This window comes from Arachis ipaensis, chromosome B08, assembly GCF_000816755.2.
Source record: "Arachis ipaensis cultivar K30076 chromosome B08, Araip1.1, whole genome shotgun sequence".
In the NCBI taxonomy this organism is placed as follows: Eukaryota; Viridiplantae; Streptophyta; class Magnoliopsida; order Fabales; family Fabaceae; genus Arachis; species Arachis ipaensis.
This window is the reverse complement of record NC_029792.2, coordinates 74265356-74281928: the sequence shown is the minus strand read 5'-3', so window position 1 is coordinate 74281928 and position 16573 is coordinate 74265356. Positions and strand designations below refer to the sequence as shown.

The 16573-nt window shown below is 36.0% G+C and overlaps 1 long non-coding RNA gene across 1 annotated transcript; it reads right to left on the bottom strand.

Moving 5' to 3' along the window:
* Positions 7394-9216, bottom strand: LOC107612279. Its single transcript, XR_002352599.1, has 3 exons — positions 8635-9216; positions 7960-8042; positions 7394-7692 (listed from the first exon to the last, which is right to left on the bottom strand). It is a non-coding gene; the product is annotated as an uncharacterized LOC107612279 (long non-coding RNA).

The following is a 16573-nucleotide window of genomic DNA, read 5'->3' as shown; positions in this document are numbered from 1 at the left end:
AAAGTACCTGGGCAAAACCAGGGAATAGCTCGGACAATTCCGGGAATATGAGATCCGCCACATACCCTGCGAGCAGAATGCCCGAGCTGACGCACTCTCAAAACTAGCCAGCACCAAACCAGGATGCAACAATAGAAGCCTCATCCAAGAAATACTACAGAACCCGTCAATCTCGGAAGAGGAAAAAATCCTAGCCATAACAGGTCTAGATCAAGGATGGATGACTCCTATAATTAACTACCTCAAAACAGAAACTCTTCCTACAGATGAGAAGGAGGCAAAAAGGTTAAAACGGGAGGCACAATACTACACTATCATAAACAATACTCTATACAAAAGAGGAATTTCAATACCATTGTTAAAATGTGTACCGACTTCCAACACGAAAGATGTTCTAGAAGAAATACACAGTGGCATCTGTGGCAATCATCTCGAAGCACAAGCGCTCACCAAAAAAGTACTCCGGGCAGGATTTTATTGGCCAACTCTACAAAAGGAGGCCACAGAGTTCGTAAAGACATGTCCACCATGTCAAAAACATGCCAACTTTCACATCACCCCGCCAGAGGAGCTCATAAGTGTAACCTCACCTTGGCCATTTGTAAAATGGGGACTCGACCTTCTCGGACCTTTTCCTCAGGGATCGAGACAAGTTAAATTCCTCATATAGGGGTAGACTATTTCAAAAAGTGGATCGAGGCAGAACCCCTAGCTAACGCCACTTCTCAAAGAAGTCAAAAATTCCTATATAGGAACATTGTCACAAGGTTTGGGGTTCTATACTCCATCACCACAGACAATGGCACATAATTCACAGATGCAGGCTTCAAAAAATTAGTAGCCGACTTGAACATAAAGCACCAGTTCACTTCCGTCGAACATCCCCAAGCCAATAGACAAGCCGAAGCTGCCAACAAAGTCATATTGGCTGGGCTAAAACAGAGATTACAAGACGCAAAGGGAGCTTGGGCCGAAGAGCTCCCACAAGTCCTATGGGCATATCGAACAACGCCACATTCCACCACAAAAGAATCACCCTTCCGATTAGCATACGGGACGACGGCAATGATCCCAGTGGAGATCGAGAAGGGTCGCCTAGAGTGGTCCATTACAATGAGGAAGTCAACTCCCAACTTCAAAGGGAAGAGCTTGACCTACTTCCTGAAATCCAGGAAAGAGCTCGGATAAAGGAAGAAGCACTAAAACGTCGAATGGCTTCCAGATATAATCAAAAGGTAGTGCCAAGAAGTTTCACTGAAGATGATCTCATCCTAATCCGAAATGATATTGGAATAACTCGACCTGGAGAAGGAAAGCTGGCAGCAAACTGGAAAGGACCCTACCGAGTCATCAAAGTACTTGGGAAGGGCTACTACAGACTATCCGAACTGGATGGGCGAGAGCTTCCTAGGTCGTGGCATGCCTGCAACCTAAGAAGGTACTATAGCTAGAGACGGTAAAAGATCTCAGCATAAGATGCACTCTTTTTCCTGAAAAGGTTTTTTAATGAGGCACCAAGTTGAGATCCAGAAATTATCCGACTCAAAAGGATAAAAACTCCGTATGTACATATTTTCATTTTCTTTCAAAATATATTAGACGTTCTACAAGTTTTCAAGATGCATTAATCTGAAACATTCATCGTCCGATTATAAAGCAACAAATTGGCAGAAAGTGAAAAACAAATTCACTGCACGATCACAATAAAGACCAACAGAGATGAAAACCAAATTCATCTAAAGGTCGACTAAACGAGGATTGAACTCACCTTCTACAAATCGGCAAAGATGAAAACAGAATAATGCAAGAAGTTATCGAAAGTGATCCAGAGAAAAGACCTGACGAGGTCTTAATGGATTGCTAAATAATAACTTAAAGACTGGCCGACGTTAAGAAGTCGGACCAAGTCAAACCAAGTTATAAGTAAACCCTGGAAAGAGGTCTGGCCAACCCTATAAAAGAGGATTACTTTAACTTAGAAGGGCTCGACATGACGAAGTTGGCCCAAGACATAAAAGTTATAAAATTAATCTCTGAAAGAGACATGAACAATGTCCAAGAAAGAGGATTACAAAAATAACTTAGAAGGGCTCGACATGATGAAGTCGGCCCAAAACATAAAAGTTATAAAAGTAATCCCTGAAAGAGACCTGAACAAGGTGCAAGAAAGAGGATTACAAAAATAACTTAGAAGGGCTAGACATGACGAAGTCGGCCCAAAACATAAAAGTTATAAAAGTAATCCCTGAAAGAGACATGAACAAGGTCCAAGAAAGAGGATTACAAAAATAACTTAGAAGGGCTCGACATGACGAAGTCGACCCAAAACATAAAAGTTATAAAAGTAATCCCTGAAAGAGACCTGAACAAGGTCCAAGAAAGAGGATTACAAAAATAACTTAGAAGGACCCGACATGACGAAGTTGGCCCAAAACATAAAAGTTATAAAAGTAATCCGTGAAGGAGACCTGAACAAGGTCCAAGAAAGAGGATTACAAAAATAACTTAGAAGGACCCGACATGACGAAGTCGGCCCAAAACATAAAAGTTATAAAAGTAATCCCTGAAGGAGACCTGAACAAGGTCCAAGAAAGAGGATTACAAAAATAACTTAGAAGAACTCAACGCGAAGAAGTCGGTCCAAAACATAAAGCTACCAAAATAATCCCTGAAAGAGACCTAAAAAGGGGTCCAAAAAAGAGGATTATCAACAATAGCTCGGACAAAACCAACATAATGAAATCGACGACCTTAGTGTTATACAACGAAAAGTTCCAGCACTACCAAAAACCTAAAAAAGGCACCAAGATAAGATAAATATCGACATGATATTAAAGGCGTGGAGATATAATAAAAACAAGTTCAAAGAGGCTACCCAAATCAGCCCCAAGAACTTGGAAGCTATTTTTTGTTTTTCAAAATAAGGTTGCTAAACAAACAACTAAAAAGTGTCAACAGTCAGCAAAACATCAATTCCAAAATAAAGAGTTTAATAGCCCACAAGCCGGGCAATATACACAAACAAAGAGAAATTTCAACTAAGATCTGAAGCCTTCTCGGTAGCATCAGCACGAGGTGAAGGAGGGTGAGCTTGGAGAGGCACTGCATCCACTGTGTCATCATCCCTATTCAAAATTTGGCAATCAGGATCTAATTCTGGAGGAACTGTAGAAGTCGACACTTTGGCAGCAGGCGCAGAGAGAGGTTCGACATCATCATCATCTGGGTCGTCAGGGACAATCTTACCATCTCTCACAATATTGTCCAGGCTGAAGAGAGTAAGGTCGACCTCAGGAGCAAGAACTCGAACCTGCTCCTTCAAGTTCTCATAAGCAGCATTTACGCTGCCAACAAGGTGACCCTGGAGCTCGGAGTAATCAACTCGGGCAGACTCCAACTCCTCCCTCAGACGCATTACCTCCTGATAGGATGTGACGTAACTGTCTTTATGCCTCAATGCCGTGTCCTCGGCCAACCTCACGGAAGCCGCCAAGGCAAGAGAGCTAGCCTTCTCGCTCTTCAGCTCCTTCTCCAGTTTGGTCACTTTCACTTCAAGCTCCTCCTTCAAGCCCTTCACCCGATCAAACTCCTGTTTAGCCTCCTCCATGAAGGCTTTGGTAGCATGAAGGGAAAGATTTTAGGCAGTTCGATACAGGGCAGCTCCCATATGTGCCATCTTAATGCTGCTCCAAGTTATAAAATCTAAATGGCGAAGGAGTGATACATCATCCATAGGGAGGGCACCATAAGGACCGATCTGCTGATCGACAAACTCCACCGCATTAAAGTTAGGAGCATCAAGGTTGAAAGGTTCAATTGTTTTTTGTTTTTTGTTGGGAGGAGCACCAGAGATAGCGACAGAAGTCTGTGGAGGGTCGGCCAGACGAACCCGAGGAGTAGGGATCACCTTCTTCGGCCTAGGTGAACTTGGCACGGGCGGCTTCACCTGAACTTGAGAAGATCCCTCTCCTGCCACCTTGGCCGATATATTTTGAGCAGCAGTAGCCTTCCTTGCCTTTTTGAAGGCCTTCATAGAGTCATTATTTTTAGACATCTCTGAAAAACAGAATCAACCACAGTAACGGGTTACAAACACAAAAAGATGAAGCAAAGCTAAAAACAAGTATAAAAACAAGTCAAACAGTACCCAAAGCAGTTCGAACCAGGGACGGGTCCCCCAGAAACCTTTTTGTATCAAGGTGGGGCGGTTCCCCCCATATATCTTCAAGAACAATTACAAAAGCCCGTTCAACCTCGTCAAGCATCTCCAATTACGAGACACTGACACATTCTTTTGCCATTCTAGAGGAAAAGCAGGCTCATCATTCCCATCAAGAAAAAAGGGGCGGGCCCCCTTAACAGCTCGAGCTTTAAAGAAATAGTTCTTAAAATCCTTAAAGGACTCATCATACATGGCAAAAACTTTATGTCCCTGGGCAGACCTAAAAGAAACCCAAGAAGCTTTCTTTTTGGAAGAAGCCCCAGGCTTGGCCGAAACAAAAAGATAAAGGAAAAGAGTTTGAGAAGGTGTTACGCCTAACTCCTGACAAAGCAGCTGAAAGATCTTGACAAAACCCCAGGAATTCGGGTGAAGATGAGATGGGGCAACGTTACATGACCACAACAAGTCGGTCTCAAAAGCAGTAAAGGGAAAAGTAATGTCCAACTGGCTGAAGAAATACTCATAGGCATAGAAGAAGGGACGCTCCCCCGCAACCGAGGTTGGAAAACAAACCCTCTCGTCAGAGTCGGGTGCTACAAGCTCATAATCCCTCTCCTGGGCACCGCTTCCACAAATCCTATGATGTTTTCTCAGCTCTACACAAAACTCAGCATCCACCATAGAGACACACATTAAGACAAGGGAGTCCAGCCAATCGGACATCCCCTCAGAAACTTTAGAAGACATCTCTATAATATTTTTGCGAGAAGACATGGCTAAACTAGTCCTACAAACAAGAAAAGAAGATTGGATTACTAAAAAATATCTCGGACGAAATCAGAATAACTCGGCCAACATAATCCAGTACAGTACAAGCAACAAAAGGAAATCCCAAGACCCATACCAAAATGATCTAGGGGCATCCTTTGGAGGCAGTTGACAGGACAAGGACTCAGGAAAACCTACAAGTCTACATCTCTACACATCTTAACAGGAAGATAACACTCTGAGAAGAAATCCACGAGCTACAAATCAAATAAAGTCATCAAAATAACTACCTCCCAAATTCACAGTCGCAGACGGAACTACCAAGCAACGAAAGTATCAACAAGGAGTCATCAAAGACGCCACCTTTTTCAGAAAATAAACACCCCAAACAAACAAGCCACTAGAGAAAATCATTAATTTCTACAAAGGATCATCAGTAAAATCATCAACAGAGCGAAAGTCATCAAAAGGAGCAACCTTCTGGGCAAAGTAAAATAGGTTCATAAAAAACTAGAAAAACATGCAGCACAACGACAAGTGAGCATGACAATGTAAAAAGATTCAAGCTTTCCAAACATGCATTCAAAACCAAAACTTTACCAAAGAACCGAAGGAAAAAACAACAAAAGAAGCACAAAGAAAGAAAAACCAACCTGAACGAAGGAAGAAGCTTCGAAGGAGAGTGAAGATAGAAAGATAGAATCGCCCAGAAAATCGGCAAATGACGCCGCAACGCAAGAAAGGCAAAATGTAGGCGAAAACAGAAAGCGAGAGAGTGAAGGGAGAGGTTACAAAGAAAAATGAAGAAGAGAAACCGTTTCTGATTGCAAAATTCAAAATAAAAAGCCAAGGGAAACGGGGCAATTAAAACCAATTAATGAAGGTATTAAACTCTCACACGTTCCCAAGAACAGAGCGCTGATATAAAAGCGCGCACTTTCAGAGGAAAACGTTCCACATTCAAAAAATTTCTACAAGGAAAGAAATCGACAAATGCTCAAGTTTGGCTTCACTAGAGAAGGATCGAAGTCAAGGACTCGACCTCAAAAAAAAAATCGAGCTCAAGTAGGGGCACTGTTCACACCCTGGGTCGAGCTATCCGATCCGGGATATTTAGTAACAAAGCGACCGACCTCTTTAGGTCAGGCTATCCGACCTCTTCTCAAAGAGCTTGGTCAAATCGACAGGAAAGCCCAAAAAGGGGCCCAACTTAAGGAATACGACCTAAATCCAAAGGCATCCCAAGCCTACAGAGAGAAGGGCGGTTCCCTTGAAGATAAGCTGACCTCACTCAAAGATAAGATAAGATAAAGATAAAATAACTAACTTATCTTATCTAAGAAGGTCACTCCACACTATTATAAATACACTGGAGCACCCAGGTATAACTCATACTCTGATTCTACTAAAAAACCTGCTTAATGCCCATGCTAACTTAAGCATCAGAGTCTCTTGCAGGTACCCCCCACCCTTCGGTGACGAAGGATCAGAAGTGTAGCTAGATCAACAAGTCGGACACGACAGCTCCGGCCGCCACTCACCAGCCGGACACGTCATCACTGACCAGTAAAGGAAATCTCATCCGAGATTGACCTCCAGTTTTAGGTAACCCTCAGAACAGAAACACTGCATGAAACTGAAACAATTCATATAACTTGCACTACTGCACAAATATTGTCAAAATAAAAAATCAGGTTTCATCCATAACATAAAATTTATGTTAGAGAGGCATCAAGCTTAGTTTTGCTCGATTGAAAGGTCAGTATTGCCCATTAGGAAACAAGGTGCTAAAAGAATCTTACAACTCTCTAACGGAACCTTTGAATGCCATTTTACGATATTCTGCAGATGAGTTGGTGGTGTTTTCATGATGAGAAATAGGGGATGGTGAGATAACAGTAAAATGCAACAAATAAACACATTCAAGAATTGAATTCAAAAATTGGAAAGACTTGAACAGAGAAATAACGATTCAAGAATTGAATTTTAACACAGTACCGATTCAAATTGTTTCTATACCAACAACTAATCACATTAAAGTATTTTGGGTACACAGGGACATTCCAATTTGGTAAAAGGAAAGTAAAGTATCATAAGTAGCCAAGTATGTGGTGTCAATCTTAACTAATATAACAATATTCACACACAGGCCTCCCATTTTTCCCAGTTAGATTTTATTGGCTTCACCTACTCTAGAAGCCGTTTTGGTATGAATGGATCATATAATTCCTAGATTTCTATCACACAATCCTAATACTAGTACTACTCTCTTCCTATTTCTCACTGTAAAATCATGAGGACCAAGATCACATACAATCGGGTCCCAACTCTCAAGTATAGGACACAGGGCTGAACAAAAATAGAATACATGAAATAATGCAGCCAGCATGTGACAAGATTACATGTGGCACTCAATAGTGATAATGATAAAAAAATTATTTTCGTTTAATTAAAAAAATAAGATAAATTAAGCACTACTAATCTTTATTTTATCATTTTAACAACTAGATAAAATAAGCAGAATAGATTATTCATTTGGATCTTTTCTATTTGTCATTGTTCGATCGGCATGAAGAACATAATGAAGCAGCCATTTAAGAACATGGTAAACAGAAAAAATAGTAACAGAATCTACAACCCAATAATGGCGATTCGCAATGTCCGAACCGCCTCGGTAGCGACTAAATCATCGTAGAATATCCGCCTTGGTGCTATAGCCTCTTGTGTAATCTTATTCTTCAAGGGACCGAAATTCTCTTCCCCTTAAAACAGAACAATATAGAAAACATAATCAATTATATAACATAATTCAAGTATTAAAAGACTATAAGCAATTAAACTTCACTTCATTTCTATAGACTACTCAAATAACTAATGCCTAATTATTCAATAATCATGAATAAATTTTCTTCTGCATTTTCCTAGTATCCTATTTTTAAGAAGTTGGTTAATTCAACTCTAAATCTAATATTTTTATGCAAAGAAGAAAAAAGAAGGAATGACAAGAGATGTTGGTGTTCAAAGCACACCTCAATATCTTAGTTCAAGCAGTCCTAGCCCTGCTTCAACACCTTCAATCATAGAAAGGGCAAAAATAAAGGTGCAGATTCACCTAATTCAAATGCCAAAACAAAATCTTAGGAAGAGGTATGTGTATGTGGTATGAAGTTTTAGTAGAATTTTCTTTTGCATTAATTACACTTCAATTAACAGCTCAAACAATTTAGGATTATGATTCCTTTATCTTTGATCATTAAGTTAGCAATGAAATTAGTGAAGAGTATTTTAGTGTTTAAACTTTAAATAATGAAGATACTAATTAGTCTATAGTATTTCCCTTTATGCAGGTGTTGGTCAATTTAATTTTTAATTTTCTGTATTTAGTATTTCTAACTTATTAGTGGCTTTCTCTTTTTCTGACAACTCATTACTTACTACTACACTGTCTTCATCATTAGTCTCAAGCAAGCATGGTTTACAAGACCTGAATTTGTATAAGTTGAATTATTATATCAATTTGATGTAGGATTGAATGTAAAATTAGCATTAACTAAAAAAAATATGATCCAAAATGTCCAAAAAATGAGTCCAAATTATTTCAATTCTCAGTAATAAATAACAGCAGAATGAACTTGCTTACTCGAAAGGGCCTAAATTCCCAAACTGAAGAAAACAAGAAAGAAGATAATGGAAATTTAACTTACAAGTAGAAAGTGATTGAGGAGGCAAAATGAGATCCAGAGATTCAAAGTGCTGAGAGATTGAGAAGGAGATAGAACAAGATGGAGAGATTCAGAGCACTGAGAGTGAGAGTGAGAACATGCGATGCTTACAGAGATCTTCCGGCATGGAGAACTGGTAGCTACCGGTGGGCTTCCTCTTAAATTTTCCCCTTCTCATCGCAATTCTGATTCAATCACTCACGTACACTACGATCAGATTAGAATATTGCTACTCTTCTTCTGCAAGTAACTTTTTGGAACAAAATTAAAAAGAAATCGGAACAAGCATAAAACAAAAATGAAACAATCAGAATCGAGAATAATCAAACCCTAGAACTAGATTGAGATTGAGAAAGGTTTGAAGGAGAATAAATCACGATCCAAAGAAAGAGAGGAAGAGATTGTGATGCTAATGGTTTTTTGATTCTTGATTTCAAAGGAAATAATGATTGTGAGAACCGATTGGAAGCAATGAGTGAGAAAACACACAATGGTTCATGAGAGAGTTTTTGGGAGAGTATGAACCAATAATTAACTATATTTATTATCGTTTTATTATAAATGTTTTCTAAAATATATTTTTATCTACATTGCTAACATTTAAACAAATGTTAAGAGACAAACATAACTAAATATATAAAATGTAGTAGTGGGTACCTTCATTAGGATCTCTAATACGACTTGGTGCGAAACTTAAGCTAATAATCAGCTTCCTCCTATTGATCCTTCCAAAGCCTTGGATATCCCAGGATTGTCCGTAAGAGTTATGGACAATGGACAATCTAATATGTTTCATTGTTGTCTCCAATTTTGTAGTAATAATTATTTTCAATTTGTAATGGATCTGCCGAGTGATGTTTGGTTGTGCTGCTATTTCATAATTATCTTTTGCTATTTGGTTCAACCCACTAGCCACTTTTGATCATGGAACATGCCCGAAGACTAGAATTGTATATATTCTTTCTGGGTCATACTTAATACATATATTATTGTTGATTTGAATACTGCAGTATATATAAAAGCACTATATATTCTAATTCCACTCTTTTCACCGAAAAAGAAATAGCAAACTTATATAGTAATGGGTGTAATGATCTTACAACTTTTGATTATGTGCATATTTTATAATTCATGCAACTTTTAGGCTATATGGGACTTCTTGTGATTTTGTTTAATTGTTTTTTTTATTTTGTTCAATTGCTTTGGTGATAATTAGGAAAATGAAAGAGCAGTACCTATTGTTTTGTCTAATTGGTTGTGCACAGTACTTATTATTCTGCTAATAATTTTTAGGGTTTTTTACTGTTTGTCGCTGTAAAAGTTCTGTAATGGACTTGAAATGACAAGTGGCTATTCTATTGTTGACAATAGCGGTTACTATTGTCCTATACAAGATTTTTCTGTGCTACTAGAAGAAATGTAAACAAGTTTAGGAGGATTTTATTCAACTAGATTGGAGACTAAGAAATGTTTTAAATCCCGCTAGAGAACAAGACAATTTCAGTAAGTATTTAGGCTTTATATCTTAAAAATTTGATACTTTATATTTATCATATCCTTCACTGTTTTAAATTTTCAGACAACTACTGGGAATTTATTGCAAGTTCTTCTCTTGAAGCATTGGACCATATCAACATGAAGGGGCAGAGTGAATTCTTCTCTCTCCGCAGGATTTAGTGAATTGCATTGTTAAGATGGAAGATGACAAGATGGATGGATTTTAAATAGAAAATACATTCCATTTGATAAACAAAAATTGCATGGTGTTCGAAGAAGATTGTCCATACGTAGGAGTAGTCCAAGAAGACTACATACACTAGTTTTTCAAGGTAAAATCCACCTTAAGGAAACTCTTGTATGTAGTCTTCTTGGACTATTCCTACGTATGGACAATCTTCTTCGAACACTATTCAGTTCTCGCTTATCCAAAGGAATATATCTTCTATTAAAAATTCATCCATTTTTTCATCTTCCATCTTATGCAATTCACTAAATCCTACCGAGAGAAAATCGACTCTGCCCCCTATACGGTGCAATACTTCAATAGAAGCACGTACAGTAAATGCTTAACAATTGTCTTAAAACGGTAAAAAATATGATAAATATAAGAAATCAAATTTGTAAGATATAAAGTCTAAATACTTAACGAAATTGTCTTGCTTTCTAGTCGGATTTAAATTATTTTTTAGTCTCCAATATAGTTCAATAATATCCTCTTAAATTTGCCTACATTTCTTTTAGTAATCCAAAAAACTTGTATATAAGACAACAGTGACCACTATTGTCAATATAGAATAGCTACTTATCTTTTCAAGACCATTACAAAACCTATAGCAACAAACAATAAGAAAACCTAAAAATTATTTACAGACTATACACAACAAATTACACAACAATAAGTACTGCTCTCAATAAAACTCGCTTTCAACTTCACTTTAAAAAGTCTTCCCAAAAAGATTCAAAACTATTTTTACTTTGCAATCGAAACAAAATCACTTATTTTGGACCAATTACTTTAAAATTCATTAAAAACACCCCAAAACACAATCCTTTCATTGGTTAATCAAAATCAATTAAAATAATTCTTAAATCCAAATTTTTTAAATAACATTTCGAACAAAGTCTCTAATTTTTTTAAAAATTTCAACATCTCTTCTAAAATTGGGACTATGTCACCCTTCAAGGATTACAACCAAACCAAACCAGATATCTCTCAACTGTCCAAATCATTTCCAATAAATTATTATCACAACAACACCAACTCAACTCAAGGAAATCATCAAAATCCAAAATTCAAGCAACCAATCCCATCAATCACTATAATTCAGCTGCAACACGTTCAAACACTCGATAGTCATTTTATCACACTCAACTCATGATTTTTCAATCCCACAACAAACATAGTGTTATCAGGCAACCACTAAGCAAACATTCTCATTCAATCAGTAAATCAAGTAAGTAAACAATCACATTTATCCAAAACAATTCAATTCAATCCATGAGACTCACGTAATCATAACAATACATTTTTTTGTATAAATATCGACTTGTAGTAATAATTATTTTCAATTTGTAATGGATCTGCCGAGTGATGTTTGGCTGTGCTGCTATTTTATAATTATCTTTTTCTCTTTGGTTTAACCCACTAGCCACTTTTGATCATGGAACATACCCGAAGACTAGAATTGTATATATTCTTTTTGGGTCATACTTAATACATATATTATTGTTGATTTGAATACTGAAGTATATATAAAAGAACTATATATTCCAATTCCACTCTTTGCACTAAAAAAGAAATAGCAACCTCATATAGTAATGAGTGTAATGATCTTACAACTTTTGATTATGTGCATATTTTATAATTCATGCAACTTTTAGGTTATATGGGACTTCTTGTGATTTTGTTTAATTGATTTTTTGATTTTGTTCAATTGCTTTGGTGATAATTAGGAAAATGAAAGAGCAGTACCTATTGTTTTGTCTAATTGGTTGTGCATAGTACTTATTATTCTGCTGATAATTTTTAGGATTTTTTACTGTTTGTCGCTGTAGAAGTTCTGTAATGAAATTGAAATGACAAGTTGACAAATTCAGATCAGGAAGTTTATTCATAAAGAAGATAACAAAAATCACAACTTTCAGAGTCTTACATTTTTTAACATGATTTCTTATAGGAGAAGTAACAGACATATTATTATATGTAGCATTTTTAAATAACTTATGACCGTCAAACATAGGTGCATAATCATATTGTTTTATCAATTTTTAGCAAATTGATGGTGGTTTGATATCTAGTGATTTGGGAGTAAAATCTACTCTTCTTTGCAGGCACCAGTTTTCTAAAAGTGCATCAAAGCGTCTTCGATTAGACCGGAATTGGGAAAGAAAAACAAATTAAAATTGATAAATCAAAGAAAAAGAATAAAAGGAAGGTTTTCGAAAAGAAAACATATTGAAAACAGTAAAATTTATGTTGAATTTAAAGGAAAACGATAAAATGCCTTTGACTGGATCAAAAGACTTTAAATTAAAAATAAACAATGCAGAAATATAAATTGGACAAAGATGAAGATAAAGAATACTTGGAAAATAAATTTACTTAAAACATAAACTTTACAGAAAGATAAACTGAAAGAATGAAAAGATGGAAGGAACCCTACAGAAAAGTTACTCGATTGCAGACTCAGGAATTTCTTGGGATGTGAGTATGCTTGAGTGTTTTCTGGGTAAAAGTTCCAACTTTTATTCCTTAACACTTCTTAGTATTTATAGACTAATCTTACATAACTGACAATTAATTTACAATTAATTACAATTAAATACAAAATTACAAATTTGAAATGCAATCCCTCTTGGTAACCGTTCCCGCTGCGTGATTGTAGATATTCCCCATGATTTTCTCGTGTAATAGAAGCCACTAACTTTCTCACTTCTATGACAATTCGACCAGCTCATCAAAAATCTTACTCAATTTCTCGAATTGAATCTCCTATTTGATCAGACCTACTCGATTAATAAAACAATCGAAATCCAAATCAGTGCCAATTACTTCCAACCTCATGCTCATGTGTATATCTTCTCGAGAGACCATACCTGACTCATTCCGAATCAATTCATTCTTATCGAAAATATTTTTTCGATCAACACATATATCATAGAATCAAGCATAGTAAGTGTAGAAGAGGATTTTGGAACAAAGAATTTTTTACAAAACAAATTATTTTCATCAAATTACACATGTCCAGAAATAAAGACCTTACCAAGTTACCATTAGGTGATAAGAATTTATATCCTTTATATTTTGACGAATATCCTATAAAATTACATTTATGAGACCTAGATTCAAGTTTGTTTTTATTATATGCATAATCTAAAGGTAACATCAATGTTCTGAAAACCGGTTCGAACCGGCTGGTCGGACCGGTCGAATCATGAACCGGACTGAAAAACGGTTCAGACATTCATCAAAACCGTGAAATTCAAAAACCGGAATTGAACCGACGAACCGGCCAGTAACCGGTCGGTCGAACCGAACTATGACCCGGCCGGTTTTTTAGATGGCAACAAAACGTTGTCGTTTTTTGTTCTGAATCCCTAAATCACCAAAACTCCAGATGCTGAGATCCCTAAATCACCAAAACGCCTTCCCTTCGCTGCTTCAGTGGTTCTCATTCTTCGAGCAGGCTTCGCTGAAGCTGCTTCCAACGCTTCACTGAGTCACTGTCACACTCACACCGTCATACGGGTCGAGGGCTCGCCGTCAAGCCACCGCCTTCGAGCCACCACAGAGCCGTCGAGAACTGAGAAGTGAGAAAACTTCACTCACACACGGGTCGAGCCACCGCCGTCGAGCCACTGCCGTCGAGCCACCGCCGCAGCCGTCGAGAACTGAGAAGGTGCCTTTGCTGTCTCCCACCGCCTCACACTCACTCTCCATGTTGCATGTTCTGCCTTGAAGGTGCCTTTGCTGTCTCATTGTCTCCCACTCTCCTTGTTTTATTTTTCTTTGAACTGTGTAGTGTGATTACTCAAACTGGATGATTTTACTTTGAATTGAAACTGATCTATAATTCAGCATGATGAACACCGAAACTGTGAATTTTGAAATTCTGTCTCCCTATTTTATTTTTTCTTTGAACTGTGCAGTGTGAAACTGTGAACTGATTCAAGATTCAACTGATTGGAGGGAGCTAAATTGTACTGTGATTTATTGACTAGTGAGTGATTACTGAAACTGAACTGTGATTCAACATGATGACTGATTGTTGTTTACTGATTAGTGATTAACTGATTACTGAAACTAAACTGATTTTGGTTTGTTTACTAAAGTGGATTTTGTTGTTTGTTGAATAATTGTGAATAATTTTGAATAATTTTGGATGTTGTTTGTTTACTGAACTGATTTTGCTCTTCCTTTTCTTCCTGTTGGCGCTCTCCCTCTTCCGTTTCTCTTCTCCTTCCCATTCACTCTCGCCTCCAATCCAGTAACTATCTAACTAACTACTCTCCAATTTTGTTCCACTTATTTATTTATTATCATAATTTGATTGCATGATTGTACTTTGATATTATTTAATTGAAGTTAGAACTATGCTTTTGGATTGTTCATATTCTTAATTTGATATGGGATTAGGTGAAATTTGTGTTGATTTTTTGCCTTTATTCTATTTGCTACTTCAGCTTCTGCAAATGGAGATATTGGGGTTGAATTACCTGGTGATCAAGCAAAGATTATATTCATGGGGACTGGAACTAGTGAAGGGATACCTAGAGTTAGCTGCTTGACTAATCTTCAGAAAAATTGTTTGGTACAATGAAGAAAAAAACAATCTTTGTGGAAAAAATAATTAAGATTTTGCTGCAATGGAAGTGAATGTTCAGGGTTTTGTTAAGATTTCTATATTTCATGATTGTTGTAGGTATGTTCAAACTTCAAAGGCTGCACAGCCGGGCAATAAGAATAGGAGACTTAAACATATAAAGATTGCTCAGCCGGGCAAATTGGTAGAATGTTTTTTAACATATAAAGACTTGCTGGAATACGTACTGGATTACAGTAAGCAGACAAGAGATGATTTAGTTAAATTGTTTGGGATATTTTGATGCAGCAATGAATCATATTAAAACTTTAGACCTATGCAGGTAGTAATTAGAATAAGTGAGGTAACGGTTGAGAACTTAGGTTGGGAATATAAGGTGCTCCTAATGGTCTTTAGGGACATGTAATTACAACTTTAAGGTTTATATTAGACTATAATTATGTTTTAATGTGTTTATTTATATTTTATTTATTATTTTATTAGAAAACGATTTTTTCGATTCAACCACAGTCGAACCGGTTGAATCTATAAACCAGTTAACTAGTAGCTAAAACGGTTCGATGACCGGTTCCGTTTTCAACACTTCCAAAAACTCTTAGCATATAATAATTCGATTTGTATGAGAATAACAATTCATAAGAAAATTTATTTGACAGATTCAGATTAGGAAGTCTATTCATAAGGAAGGTAGCAAAAATCACAACTTCATCCCAATATATAAGTTGCGTGGAGGTTATATAAAATATGGTGAATGATACGGTGTAAATTGATAAAAATATCTATATCTATAAAAACCGCGTGGCTTAGTTTTTAAGTGACAAGTGGTGACTTATATGCTGATTTTACCAAATTCAAATCCAAAAACTGTTATACCTTAATTGATAACTGACAATACATAAAGTAATTTGTCTGCTTAAAATGTAATTAACCATTAGAGTTAATTTTTTTTAGATACTGAACCAAACAAAAGTTGGACCAATCATAAATTTTATCTAAAAGTCTAAAACAACTAAATGTTAGCTTTCTTCACTTTTTTTTTGTCGTTATCTCTTTTTTTTTTTCAACATTTTATTTTACTTTTTTACATTTAAATATAACAAAATAAAAATTTGTTTTGACCAAAAAATAAAAATCTATCGACATCCTCTTCCTAAACTAGGCAACCTCTTTTTATTTCATCTCTTCTGTGTATGTTATTAACTATTAAGATTATGTCTATTATAATTATTTAGAATTTTAAATATTATTTATAAAAGAATTCTAATTTTCAAGTAAAATAAAATTTATGTGATATAAAATAATTATTTCTATTAAATAACTTGGTCTCATTTTTATTAAATAATAAGTCTTTTAATAACTATTAATTGGTACACTATTAATGAAATATTCTTCTCAAAAAAATTTGGTCAAAGATTTAATTAAGTTCTTAATTGTAAGTACTCTCAATTTTTAAAAAAATATTTCGTTAATTCTAACATTTTTATATTGGTAAGGACCTAATTATAAAATTAAAAACAGTATAAGAACCCAATTAAAAAAAATATAGACTTAATTACAAATTTGATGAAATTATAAAAACTAATAAAATAATTAAACCA